This window comes from Scyliorhinus torazame, chromosome 18 (assembly GCF_047496885.1).
Source record: "Scyliorhinus torazame isolate Kashiwa2021f chromosome 18, sScyTor2.1, whole genome shotgun sequence".
Classification (NCBI taxonomy): Eukaryota; Metazoa; Chordata; class Chondrichthyes; order Carcharhiniformes; family Scyliorhinidae; genus Scyliorhinus; species Scyliorhinus torazame.
This window is the reverse complement of record NC_092724.1, coordinates 37,765,892-37,780,850: the sequence shown is the minus strand read 5'-3', so window position 1 is coordinate 37,780,850 and position 14,959 is coordinate 37,765,892.

The following is a 14,959-nucleotide window of genomic DNA, read 5'->3' as shown; positions in this document are numbered from 1 at the left end:
CTCCTTTCCTATTTCTGACTTCAACCCATACTACCTCAATAGGGTGATACTCCTCGAACTGCCTTTCTGCAGCTGTTATACTATCTCTAATTAATAATGCCACCCCCCCCCACCTCTTTTACCACCCTCCCTAATCTTATTGAAACATCTATAACCAGGGACCTCCAACAACCATTTCTGCCCCTCTTCTATCCAAGTTTCCGTGATGGCCACCACATCGTAGTCCCAAGTACCGATCCATGCCTTAAGTTCACCCACCTTATTCCTGATGCTTCTTGCATTGAAGTATACACACTTCAACCCATCTCCGTGCCTGCAAATACTCTCCTTTGTCAGTGTTCCCTTCCCCACTGCCTCATTACATGCTTTGGCGTCCTGAATATCGGAGGAGCTGGAGATGGGTGCACTTCCCACAGATGAAATCAGCAGGGACACTGACGGCGTCCCTCACCTCAAACATTCTGCAGGAGGAACATTGCACTACCTTCTCTGCCATCCCCTCTAGATAAAAAAAGAAAAAGAAAGAAAGAGCTTACCTGTTATTCACTCCCCTTCTCAGCAAGCACTCACTCAGCAACCTCTGCGCCCCGCACGATAACACCTGAGGGAAAATAAAAGAAAAACTACTTACCAGTCACCAGCCAGTCCCTTACCTGCAGGCTGTGACATCGCGGTTCAACTTCTTTCGACTTCTACCTGCCCTCGAGCCTTCCTCTTGATCTTTACAGCGGTTGTTTTTTTTTTTGGTTAGAGGAGGGGGAAGGGAGGGAAACACTGAAGAAGTGTTTCGGGTTTAAGTGTCACTTGACAACAGCTCCTCCACAAACCACCTTCAAGTTAGGGTGAGCACACGGACGTATGCAAATTTCCCCCGCAACAGCCAATCAGCAGCTCCGCTCTACTGCCTTCTGCTGGATGCTTGTCTTCACTTGAACAGCTAGGGTCTCTTGCTGAAGTACACCTTCAAGTTAGGGTGAGCACACGGATATATGCAATTTCATTGTGGCAGACAATGGCGGTAGGTACGTAATGGTAAGTGGTATGCTGCAGGGAGAGAGGGTGGTACTGGTCAATGTGTATGCCCCGAACTGGGACAATGCGGGTTTTATGCGGCGCATGTTGGGTCGGATCCTAGATTGGAAGTGGGGGGCCTGATAATGGGGGGAGACTTTAACACGGTGTTGGATCCGGAACTGGATCGCTCCAGGTCTAGGACGGGTAGGAAGCCGGCGGCGGCTAAGGTGGTGAGCGGGTTTATGGACCAGATGGGAGGGGTGGACCCTTGGAGATTTGCAAGGCCTGGGGCTAGGGAATTTTCATTCTTCTCACATGTCCATAAGGCTTATTCCCGGATCGACTTTTTTATTTTGAGCAGGGCGCTGATAGCGAGAGTAGAGGATATCGAGTACTCGGCGATAGCCATTTCGGATCATGCCCCGCATTGCGTGGACTTAGAGTTGGGGGAGGAGAGGGACCAGCGCCCGTTGTGGCGCTTGGAGGTGATGAGTGAGCGGGTCCGAGGAAGCACAGAGAGGTACCTGGAGGCCAACGATAACGGGGAGGTCCGAGTGGGGATGGTATGGGAGGCGCTGAAAGCGGTGGTTAGGGGAGAGCTGATCTCCATTAGGGCCCACAAGGAGAGGAGGGAGCAGAGGGAGAGGGAGAGGCTGGTGGGCGAGATGGTGAGGGTAGACAGGAGGTATGCAGAGGTGCCTGAGGAAGGACTGTTGAGGAAGAGGCGCAGCCTCCAGGCCGAATTCGACCTGGTGACCACCAGGAAGGCGGAGGTGCAGTGGAGGAAGGCCCAGGGTGCAATTTATGAGTATGGGGAAAAGGCAAGCCGGATGCTGGCGCATTAGCTTCGGAAGCGGGACGCAGCTAGGGAGATCGGGGGAGTTAAGGACAGGGGAGGGAGCGTGGTGCGGAGTGGGGTTGTCATCAATGGGGTCTTCAGGGACATTTATGAGGAATTGTATCGGTCCGAGCCCCCACTGGAGGAGGGAGGGATGGGCCGCTTTCTGGATCAATTGAGGTTTCCGAAGGTGGAGGAGAGACTGGTGGCGGGATTCGGGGCCCCGATTGGGCTGGAGGAGCTGACCAAAGGGATAGGGAGCATGCAGGCGGGGAAGGCACCGGCACCGGACGGTTTCCCGGTCGAATTCTATAAAAAATATATGGACCTGTTGGGCCCGTTGCTAGTTAGGACCTTCAATGAGGCAAGGGAGGCGGGGGGGGGGGGGGGGGGGGGCTTTGCCCCCGACGATGTCCCGGGCACTGATCTCCTTGATTCTGAAGTGAGACAAGGATCCCCTGCAGTGTGGGTCTTACAGGCCGGTTTTGTTGCTAAACGTAGATGCCAAGGTGCTGGCGAAGGTCTTAGCCACGAGGATTGAGGATTGTGTGCCGCAGGTCATCCACGAAGACCAGACGGTGTTCGTGAAGGGGAGGCAGTTGAACGTGAATGTGCGGAGGCTTTTGAACGTTATCATGATGCCGGTGAGGGACGGGGAGGCGGAGATAGTGGTGGCGATGGACGCTGAGAAAGCCTTCGATCAGGTTGATTCGGGGTACCTGTGGGAGGTGCTGAAGAGGTTTGGGAAGGGGTTTGTCAGGTGGGTTGGGCTGTTGTATGAGGTCCCGATGGCGAGTGTGGCCACGAACAGGAGTAGGTCTGAATACTTTCGGTTGCACCGAGGGATAAGGCAGGGGTGTCCCCTGTCCCTGCTCTTCGCACTGGCGATTGAACCCCTGGCTATGGCACTAAGAGAGTCGAGGAACTGGAGGGGGTTGGTGCGGGGTGGGGAGGAGCATAGGGTGTCACTCTATGCGGACGACCTACTGCTGTATGTGGCGGACCCGGTGGGGGGAATGCTGGAGGTAATGAGGATCCTCAGGGAATTCGGGGATTTCTCGGAGTACAAGCTCAACATGGGGAAGAGCGAGCTGTTCGTGGTTCACCCAGGGGACCAGGAGAGGGGGATTGGCGAGCTCCCACTAAAAAGGGCGGAGAAGAGCTTCAGGTATTTGGGGGTCCAGGTGGCCAGGAGCTGGGAAGCGCTGCATAGGCTTAATTTCACCAGGCTGGTGGAGCAAATGGAGGAGGAGTTCAAGAGGTTGGACGCGTTGCCGCTGTCCTTGGCGGGTAGGGTGCAGTCAGTCAAAATGATGGTGCTGCCAAGGTTTTTGTTCCTGTTCCAGTGCCTCCCCATGTTTATCCCGAAGGCCTTATTTAGGCGGGTCAACAGGAGCATAATGGGGTTTGTGTGGGCGCGAGGGACTACGAGGGTGTGAAAGGTGTTCCTGGAGCAGAGTAGTGATGGGGAGGGGTTGGCACTGCCCAACCTCTGTGGGTACTACTGGGCCGCCAATGCGACGATGGTGCGCAAGTGGGTGATGGAGGGAGAGGGGGCTGCATGGAAGAGGCTGGAGACGCGTCTTGTGTGGGTACGAGTCTGGGGGCACTGGCAACGGCGCCTCTGCTGCTCCCTCCAAGGAGGTATAACATGAGCCCGGTAGTGGCGGCTGCCCTCAAAATCAGGGGGCAGTGGAGGCGGCACAGGGGGGATGTTGGGGCCTCGGCGTGGACCCCATTACGGGGGAACCACCGGTTCGCCCCAGGAAGAACAGGTGGAGGGTTTTTGGGGTGGCACAGGGCAGGGATACGAAGGTTGGGGGACCCGTTTGTGGACGGGAAGTTCGTGAGCCTGGGTGAACTGGAGGAGAAGTACGGGCTCCCCCCCGGGGAACACCTTCAGGTACTTACAGGTAAGGGCGTTTGCCAGGCGGCAGGTGGTGGAATTCCCGCGGCTGCTGCCACACACAGTACAAGACAGGGTGCTCTCTGGGGGGTGGGTGGGAGTGGGGAAGATCTCGGAAATTTACCAGATGATGCAGGAGGAGGAGGAGGAGGCCTCGGTGGTGGAGGTGAAAGGTAAGTGGGAGGAGAGGTTGGGAGAGGAGATCGAGGAAGGGACGTGGGCAGATGCCCTAGGGAGGGTGAACTCTTCTTCTTCGTGCGCGAGGCTCAGCCTCATACAGTTTAAGGTGCTGCACAGGGCACACATGACCGGGACAAGGATGAGCCGGTTCTTTGGGGGCGAGGACAGGTGTGTTACGTGCTTGGGGAGCCCAGCGAATCACACCCATATGTTCTGGGCATGCCCAGCGCTGGAGGAATTTTGGAGGGGTGTAGCGAGGACGGTGTCGAGGGTGGCAGGTTCCAGGATTACTTACTTTATTTTTGTTTTTGTTTATTTACACTGGGGAGTCTGAGGGGGTGTCTATATTTGCTATGTTTGCTTTGTGTTAAGTCGGGGTGTTAATTTATTATTTATGTACAGGGGGAGGGGGGTATGGAGGGTTGCTTTTTTGGACTGTGTTTTGTACTTAACCCTGTTGGGTTCCTTTTTCATTTTGCTACTGATATTCTGTGAAAACCTTAATAAAAATTATTTTTTTCAAAAAAGAACTGAACAGCATTGAAACTTGCACTGATAAGTGGCAAGTAACATTCATGCCGCACAAGTGCCAAGCAATGACCATCTCCAACAAAAGAGAATCCAACCATCTTCCTTTGGCATTCAATAGCATTACCATCGCTAAAACCCCACTGTCAACATCCTGGGGGTTACCTTTGACCAGAAACTGAACTAGCTATATCAATACTGTGGTTGCAAGAGCTGGTCAGAAGCTTGGAATTCTGTGAAGAGTAAATCACCTCCTGACTCCCCAGAGCCTGTTCACCATCCAGAAGACAGGAGTGTGATGGAATGTTCTCCACTTGCCTGGATGAGCGTAGCTTCAACATCAGTCAAGAAGCTCAACACCATCCAGGACAAAGCAGCATGCTTGATTAGCACCCCAACCTTCAGCACCCAGTCGCTCCAGTCTACAAGGTGCACTGCAGCAAGTCACCAAGGCTGCTTTGGCAGCAACGTCCAAACCCGTGACGCCTACTACCTTGAAGAATAAGGCGCCAGATACATGGGAACACCACCACCTGAAAAGTCCCCTCCGAGCCACACACTATCCTGACTTGGAACTATATTGCCATTCCTTCACTGTCAGTGGGTCAAAATCCATGAACTCCCTACTGGACTAATCTCCACCACATGGGCTGCAGCTGTACAAGAATTTGGCTCACCACTATTTTCTCAAGAGTGTCGCATTAGGTACACTCTGTATAACACTGGCTGCAACTGGATGCAGCTTAGATCAAAAAGATACTCCAGACCTTGAAGTTAGTTCAATCAGGTTTATTGAACTAATAGCACAGTTAGCACTGTTCTCTGTGAGTTCGACTCTCTATTAACTTAAGTGTGGTTACTCTGTCTGACTGAACCAGACTAGCTCTTAGCCACGTGGTGGAGGTGTGAGATTGTAACAACACATTTGACTGACTCTCTAGATGCTCATCAGTGGAAAGCGGGCAAGTGTGAGTGCCTCGTGTCTTTTATAGTCAGATCCCACCCCTGAGTGCCCTGCCTGCTTATTGGTCATGTCCTGTTCTCTGTGTCCATTAGATGCTTGTCTGTGCCTCCCTGTATGTCATTATGTGTGTGTCTGCCTATCATGACATCTCCCCTTTTTTTAATGTTTGGATGGCATATGTGAATGTATTTCCAAGAATAGGCCAATATTAATATATATAGGGGCAGCACGGTAGCATTGTGGATAGCACAATTGCTTCACAGCTCCAGGGTCCTAGGTTCGATTCCGGCTTGGGTCACTGTCTGTGCGGAGTCTGCATATCCTCCCCGTGTGTGCGTGGGTTTCCTCCGGGTGCTCCGGTTTCCTCCCACAGTCCAAAAGATGTGCAGGTTAGGTGGATTGGCCATGATAAATTGCCCTTAGTGTCCAAAATTGCCCTTAGTGTTGGGTGGGGTTACTGGGTTATGGGGATAGGGTGGAGGTGTTGACCTTGGGTAGGGTGCTCTTTCCAAGAGCCAGTGCAGATTCGATGGGCCGAATGGCCTCCTTCTGCACTGTAAATTCTATGATATACATGCAGTGGATGTGAACATATGTACATGTGAAAACAGCTGTCTAATGCGAGAACACAGAACATAGCAAACAGAACAAATGTTCATAAGTCCAATCTCTGTGACTTGTGTCTGATCCTGGTCGACCGCTGGAGAGGTGGTGGTGGGGACGACAGCACCTTGATGGACGGGATTGAAGCCTGACCGGTGGCCTCGTGAGTCGAGGTACCAGGAGGTGCCAAAACAACAGAAGGAAACGGAGAAGAATGTGGTTGTGGGCAGGCAACTTTGCGCAGTGCCCGTCTGTTTTGTCGCACAACAGAACCATCAGCCAGACGCACAACATACGAGCGGGGGGCAGCCTGTCGAACACGACAGCTGGAGCTGACCAGCCTCCATTAGGGATCTTGACCCGAACAGTGTCTGACGGGGATAACACGGGCAAATCGATGGCATGAGCATCATAGCCCTGTTTATGCCGGTCTCGGAGTTGCTGCACCTTCTGCAGCACCGGGAGGTGATCCAGGTTGGGCAAGTGTATGGCTGGAAGTGTCGTTCGCAGATCCCTGTTCTTCAGGAGTTGAGCCGGCGATGTGCCAGTGGACAGTGGGGTCGCCCTATATGCAAGCAGCGCAAGGTGAATGTCAGACGCAGAATCCACGGCCTTGCAGATGAGCTGCTTCACTCTGTGCACCCCTTTCTCAACTTTTCCGTTTGACTGCAGATAGTGTGGGCTGGAAGTGACGTGTTTGAACTGATACGACTGGGCAAACAGAGACCATTCATGGCTGCCGAAGCACGGGCCATTGTCACTCATGACAGTGAGTGGGATACCATGCTTGGAGAACGTCTCCTTACAGGCCTTGATGACGGTCCGAGATGTGAGGTCTGAGAGCTTCACGACTTCAGGGTAATTGGAAAAATAATCAATGATTAACACGTAATCACGACCATTTGCATGAAAGAGGTTGATGCCAACCTTGGACCACGGAGAGGTTTCGATTTCATGCTGCTGAAGTGTCTTCTTACTCTGCACTGGCTGGAAGCGTTGACAGGTCGCACAGTTAAGGACCATGTTCGCGATGTCCTGGCTAATCCTGGGCCAATAGACGGCCTGCCTGGCTCTGCTTCTGCACTTTTCCACACCCAGGTGGCCTTCATGGATTTGACTGAACACCAAGCTGTGGAGACTGTGTGGAATTACAATCCGGTCTCGTTTGAGGAGGATACCATTAACCACCGTCAGGTCGTACATTGAAAAATTGAGGGCACTGCCCTTTTTTCCAGCCATTGGCTGGGTGTTGCATAACACGCTGCAAAAGGGGATCTTTTGGATAATGTGGACCAGGGGCCTGTGATCCGTCTCGACTGTGAATGTCGGCAGGCCGTTGACATAGTCGTGAAACTTGAGAATGCCAGTGAGGAGGCCGAGGCATTCCTTCTCTATTTGTGCATACCTTTGTTCGGTGGGCGTCATTGCCCTTGAGGCATAGGCAACCGTTGCCCAGGATGAGGTTGATGCATGATCAATTGCACAAAGACTAAAGTTGGGTACAACTGTGGCTTTATTACAGTCAGGTGCGTGGCGTCCTGCTGCAGCTGGCGAAATGGCAGGGCACTGGAGGTCATGCAGGAGCTACCGGCGAACCTGTAGTGCAGTTCCTACCTTACATCTCCTATTACAGTGGTTCACCACATTCACCCCTTGTTAAAAATGAGTCCAGCGGGGGTGACGTGAAACTATATACAATTAGTGCAATTATGTACAGTGGTAGGAAAAGAAAAGTCCATGTTGACGGTCCCGTGTCCGTCAAAGGTTCAGCCGGTCCGGTGCTTTGGTGCTTTGTTGGGAGCGGCGTAACGGTGCCGGCAAAGTCGGTGCTGGCGGTGGTGGAGATGACACCGATGGCGGTGGTGGTGGTGCTGATGCTGGCCAGTCATCGGGGAACTCCGGGAGCGTGCAGAAGTCCTCTTCGTCCTCTTGTGCGGAAAAGGGGAGGGGGGGGTGGTCTGGTGGGGTCAATATTGGCGGCGCGATGGGAGGTGGGGGGGGGGCATTGGTGGGGGGGGGGGGGTGTTGGGGTGGAACCTGACGGTGCCAGGTCCCTGAGTGAGACAGTATTTTGGCGGCCGTCGCATAACTCAACGTAGGCATATTGAGGGTTGGCGTGGAGCTGGAGAACCCTGTCCACCAAGGGGTCCGCCTTGTGGAGTCGGACGTGCCTACAGAGAAGGACCGGTCCTGGAGCAGCGAGCCAAGTCGGGAGCGTCATCCTGGATGTGGACTTCCTGGGGAAGGTAAAAACACGTTCATGGGGTGTGTGCACAATAGTGACCGGATGGAGTGCAGAGCGTCAGGAAGGACCTCCTGCCAGTGAGAGACTGGGAGGTTCCTGGACCGTAGGGCGAGCTGGACGGCCCTCCAAACCATCTCATTCTCCCGTTCTACTTGCCCGTTTCCCCGGGGGTTGTAGCTGGTCGGCCTGCTGGAGGCTATACCTCTGCTGAGCAGGAACTGACGCAGCTCATCGCTCATGAATGAGGATCCCCTGTCACTGTGGATGTAGGCAGGGAAACCGAACAGAGCGAAGGTGGTGCTGAGGGCCTTGATGACGGTGGCAGACGTCATATCGGGGCATGGGGCGAAGGGGAATCTGGAGTACTCATCGACCACACTGAGAATGTACGTGTTACGGTCGGTGGAGGGGAGGGGCCCTTTGAAATCCACGCTGAGGCGTTCAAAGGGGTGGGAAGCCTTCACCAGGCACGCACGGTCTGGCCGGTAGAAGTGCGGCTCCGCACAGACCTGGCAGTCCCTGGTGACTGTCCTTACTTCCTCGACGGAGTAGGGCAGATTACGAGTTTTGACCAGATGGTACAATCGAGTGACCACCGGGTGACAAAGGCTGTCGTGTAGGGCCCGGAGTTGGTCCACTTGTGCGCTGGCACATGTACCTCGGGAGAGGGCGTCTGGGGGCTCGTTGAGTTTACCGGGGCGATACAAGATCTCGTAATTATAGGTGGAGAGCTCGATTCTCCACCGCAAGATTTTATCATTTTTGATCTTGCCCCACTATTGTTATTGAACATGAAGGCTATAAAACGTAAGGAGAGTGAATCTCTTACCGGCCAGGTAATGCCTCCAATGCCGCACAGCTTTAAAGATAGCCTGGGCCTCCTTTTCGACGGATGAGTGTCGAATTTCCGAGGCATGAAGGGTGCGGGAAAAGAATGCCACGGTTTTTACTGCCTGGTTTAGAGTGGCGGCAAGGGCGACGTCTGAAGCGTCGCTTTCTACTTGGAAAGGCAGTGACTCGTCCACTGCGCGCATCCCTGCCTTGGCGATGTCTGCTCTGATGCGGGCGAAAGCCTGTTGTGCCTCGGCTGCGAGAGGGAATTGGGTGGACTGGATGAGTGGGCGGGCCTTGTCCGCATAGTTTAGGACCCATTGAGCGTAGTCGGAAAAGAACCCCAGGCAGCGTTTGAGGACCTTGGGGCAGTGGGGGAGGGGAAGTTCCATGAGGGGGCGCATGCGGTCGGGGTCGGGCCCGAGAAGTCCGTTTTGGACTACATAGCCGAGAATGGCTAACCGAGTCGTGCTGAACACACACTTCACTTTGTTGTAGGTCAGGTTGAGAAGAGTGGCAGTGCGGAGGAATTTATCGAGGTTGGCATCGTGGTCCTGCTGGTCATGGCCGCAGATGGTGACATTATCTAAGTACTGAAAGGTGGCCCGCAAACCGTACTGGTCGACCATTCGGTCCATCTCTCTTTGGAAGACTGAGGCCCCATTTGTGAAATCCAAAGGGACCCTAAGGAAGTGGTAGAGGCGATCGTCTGCCTCGAAGGCAGTGTATGGCCGGTCCGACTTCCGGATGACGAGCTGGTGGTAGGCGGATTTCAGGTCAATTGTTGAGAAGACCCAGTACTGCACAATCTGATGGACCATATCAGATAAGCGCGGGAGGGGGTACGCGTCGAGCTGCGTGGACTGATTGATGGTCTGGCTGTAGTTCACGACCATCCTGTGTTTCTCCCCAGTTTTAACCACTACCACTTGGGCTCTCCAGGGGCTGTTGCTGGCCTCGATAATACCCTCCTTAAGCAGCCGCTGGACTTCGGACCTGATGAAGGTCGTGTCCTGTGTGCTGTACCATCTGCTCCTAGTGGCAACAGGCTTGCAATCCGCAAGCAAAGATTGGCAAAAGGGGAGGGGGGAATCGACCTTGAGGGTCGGGAGGCCGCAGACGGTAAGGTGGGGTAAGGGCCCGCCGAATTTGAGGTGAGGCTCTGGAGGTTGCATTGGAAGTCCAGGCCCAACAGGAGTGCAGTGCAGAGATTAGGAAGGACATAGAGGCGGAAGTTAGTAAATTCTACACCCTGGACCGTGAGGGTGACTGTACAAAAGCCTCGGATCGGGACGGAGTGGGATCCGGAGGCTAGGGAGATCCTTTGATTGGCAGGGTGGACCGCGAGGGAGCAGCGCCTTACCGTATCTGGGTGAACAAAGCATTCGGTGCTCCCGGAGTCCAGCAGGCACGAGGTTGCGTGGCCATTGATTTTAACCGTCGTCGACACGGTGGCCAGGTAGTGCGGGCGAGATTGGTCCAGCGTCATCAAAGCGAGCTGCGGGTAGCCATCGGATGCTTCGGGTGGCGAGCGTGTGCAGCTCTGATGTTGGGATGTCCGGAGACCCTGTGGGGGACAAGATGGCAGCGCCCATTGGTCACACATGGACACGGGAGGAGAAGATGGCGGCTCCCATTGTACATCTGGCGTGGTGGAGGGGCGATCGCGGGCGAGATCACAGCGACTGCGTGGGCCTGGCACACAGCCGCGAATTGGCCCTTTTTACTGCAGGCTTTACAAACTGCAGTGCGGACCGGCCAGTGTTGGCGGGGGTGCTTCTGCTGACCGCAGAAGTAGCAGCGGGGACCCCCGTGGTGCGCGGATCGGCGTGTGGTGCAGGCGTATTGGGAAGGCAGGGCCCTGGCTGAGGAGGTCGTCGGCAGGGTCCAGGAGGGGTAGGAAGGAGTAGAAGCGTGGGCAGCGCGGCAGGAGGGGTACGATTGTACATTACGGGATGCGACCGTCATGGAGAGTGCCAAGGTTTTTGTCTCTGCCAGTTCGAGCGTGGCCCCTTCCAGTAATTGTTCTCGGATGCGGTCCGACGCAATCCCCGTCACAAAGGCATCGCGCATGAGGAGATTCGCGTGTTCGGCGGCCGTAATGGCCTGACAGTCACAGTCCCGGACGAGTGGAATTAGGGCCCGCCAGAAGCCTTCGATGGACTCACCAGGTAGTTGCGAGCGGGTGGCGAGTACATGCCTGGCGAAGAGCGTGTTCGCCTTCTGCGCGTAGTGTTCCTTAAGGAGTTCCATTGCTTTTGTGTAATTCGTGGTGTCTTGGATCAACGGGAACACGCTGGAGCTCAGTCTGGAGTACAGGACATTTGTCTTCTGAGCCTCCGTTGGCTCGGGATCCGCAGCCTTGATGTAGGCCTCAAAACATGCTAGCCAGTGAGTAAAGTCTTTTCTGGCGTCGGGCGAGTGCGGATCCAGCTGCAGGCGATCGGGCTTAATTCTGATATCCATTCTGTGGAAAATCTGACTGTAATAAATTGATGCACGATCAATTGCACAAAAACTAAAGTTGGGTACAACTGTGGATTTATTACAGTCAGATGTGTGGCCTCCTGCTGCAGCTGGTGAAATGGCAGGGCTCTGGAGGTCATGCATATTTATACAGTTCTCCGTGGGCGGAGCCAGATGGCAGGAGCTACCGGCGAACCTGTAGTGCAGGTCCTACCTTACATCTCCTATTACAGTGGTTCACCAGAGGAATCATCGTGTTGCAGCAGGACCGCACAGATGCCATCCTGGCTCGCATCTGTCGAGATTTTCGTTTCCCTGTCTGGGTCGAAAAATGCAAATACTGGTGCAGTGGTGAGCTTGGCTTTCAGCTCCAACCACTCTGCCTGATGGGTCGCCTTGCACTCGAAGGCAGTGGACTTCTTCACAAGGTTTCGTAGGGCCGTGGTGTGTGAGGCCATGTTTGGGATGAACTTGCCCAGAAAATTGACCATGCCCAGGAAGTGCAATACCGCCTTCTTGTCTTCCGGGACCTTCATGGCTGCGATGGCCTTGACCCTGTCTGTGTCGGGGCACACGCCCTACTGAGAGATCTGGTCACCTAGGAACTTGAGTGTCGACATGCCAAAGCAACATTTGGCCCTGTTCAACTTCAGGCCATTGGCGTGGACACGGCGGAATACCGGCTGGAGATGGGATACATGCTCCTCAGGGGTCGTGGACCATATGATGACGTCGTCCACGTGCACACAAACCCCTTCGATGTCCTCCATCATCTGCTCCATGATGCGATGAAATATCTCCGATGCCCAGCGGCATACGGTTATAGCAGTACCTGCCAAATGGTGTGTTGAAGGTGTAGAGCCTTCTGCTGGACTCATCCAGCTGGATTTGCCAGAATCCATGTGACGCATCTAACTTCATGAAAAACCTTGCATGTGCCATCTCACTGGTGAGTTCCTCCCTCTTTGGGACAGGGTAGTGTTCACGCATTATATTCTGGTTGAGATCCTTGGGATCAATGCAGATGCGCAGGTCTCCAGAGGGTTTTTTAACACACAGCATCGAGCTGACCCAGTCAGTCGGTTCGGTTACCCTGGAAATGATCCCCTGCTGCTGCAGTTCCTTGAGCTGTTCCTTCAGGTGCTCCTTCAGTGGAACCGGGAACCGGCGTGGTGCATGGACCACTGGCTTGGCATCAGGCCGCAGTAGGATCTTGTACCGTATTGGCAAAGTGCCCATCCCATCAAACACATCTGGATACTGAGCGAGGATGTCGTCAATGCTAGCTTGAAGATCCACATTGGAGGATGTCGTTGAATAAACCCGCTGCAACAGGTTTCACTCTTTGCAGGCATGCGCGCCCAGTAGGGATGCCCTGGCTGGCTTGACAATTTTGAACCTTAGCCGTGCATGGGTGCTCCGGGTGGAGACGAGTAGATCGCAGGACCCCAGTGCCGTGATGGCATTACCATTATAGTCCAGGAGCTGGGAGGCTGCTGGAAGGACCTTGGTGGGCTTCTTGATGCGTTTGAAGTCTGCCTGTGAGAGGAGGTTGGCAGAAGCACCTGTGTCCAGCTTGAACTGGATGGAGCAGCGGTTGACCTGCATCACCACATGCCATTAGTCCTCCGAATCCACAGCGAGGATGGACTGAATGCGAGAGCTGCTCTCTCAGAGGATCAGAGTGAACTCCAAACACAATTTGGTCTCTGATCATGGAGTCAGCAATATCACCAAAGTTGCAGGACAGTGCTAGCAGGCGGAAACTAGTTAAGAAGGCATTGAAAGATTCATCTTTACCTTGAAGACGTTGTTTGAATATGTAGCGCTCGATGATTTCATTGGTGTCCACTTCTCAGTGACTATCGAACCTGTCCAAGATGGTCTGAAACTTTGTCTTGTCCTGGCTTCGGTGAAGGTAAACGAGTTGAAGAGTTTGATGGCTTGATCCCCGCAGTTGAGAGGAGAAGCGCGATCTTTCTTGCATCAGACGCACCCTCGAGGTCTGAGAATTCGATGTACAGCAGAAACTTTTGCTTGAATGTCCGCCAGTTGACACTGAGATCGCCGGAGGCCCTGAGCTAGTGAGGAGCCTGAATCCTGAAGCCACCGGGGATGGCCACTTACAACCAGGAACAGGGAAGGTCGCAAGGACACTTTAGGAACTTTCAAGCGGTTATTGGATAGTCACATGGCGCACACCAGAATGACAGGGAGTGGGATAGCTTGATCTTGGTTTCGTACAATGCTCGGCACAACATCGAGGGCTGAAGGGCCTGTTCTGTGCTGTAATGTTCTATGTTCTATGTTCAAAGCATAGTGGAAAAATGGACAACGCGAGATTCAGGCAGGCTCAGAGCCTAAATCTCTATTTGCGAGTGAGGAATCCACACGGTATCGAAACCCCCAACCGATTAGCATTTGATGGCCCATCTCCGCCAGATACTTGAGCGACCGATACAATCCCAGACATTTCGGCGCCACTCCCTGTACTCGGGAAGCATAAACAACAGGGTCAATGACCGCTTAGGATACGCCCAGCCATCAAGGCACCCGCCCCTTTATTGGTTCAAATCGAACACAGTGATCAGGAATTACCCAATTAGTGGGGTCCAAACTGAAGGACCGCCCAAAAGAGCGCGAAAAACCCCCAAGGATAAAAAGAGAGACTACCATGTGTTTGGCCTTTCTTGGACCTGACGCTCCGGCAACATCTACCTCCAATTGCAGTACCACCAGAAGCAAGTTCAAGTTCATCGCCCACTACCAGACGGATGAGCCTAGCTGAGCAGCTGTTACTTCTCCAGACCCGATAGATACAGATCCGAGCAACAGCCACTGTTCCTCTGACCTAAGCCGGGTGCCTGAAGTTAAGTACAGGTTGTCATAGTTGATAAGCATGGTTTAGCTAGTAATGTTTATGTTGTATGATAAATGTGTGTGTAAATAAAGTACCCTTGATCTTGAACTAACTAACTGGTGTTTGGCTCTTTGATCGATATCCGGTTGAACCTTGTGGTGATATTATTTGATACCTGGCAGCTCTGAGCAATATAATATTGATATCCAAAGAAAGAAGGGCAACCTCATTGATTTCCATATTTACAGTAGGTAAAAAAGGCAACAATCCTCTCCATGGTGCCGGGATACATTTGCTGGTCGTCACGGAACGGACTGAGGTAAGCCACCTTAAATTAGTAGTCTCCTGGTATCATGTCGTGTTAGGTACACTGGTATAACACTGGCTGCAGCTGGATGCAGCTTCGATCAAAAAGATACTCCAGACCTTGAAGTTAGTTCAATCAGGTTTATTGAACTAATAGCACAGTTAGAACTGTTCTCTGTGAGTTCAACTCTCTGCTAACTTAAATGTGGTTACTCTGT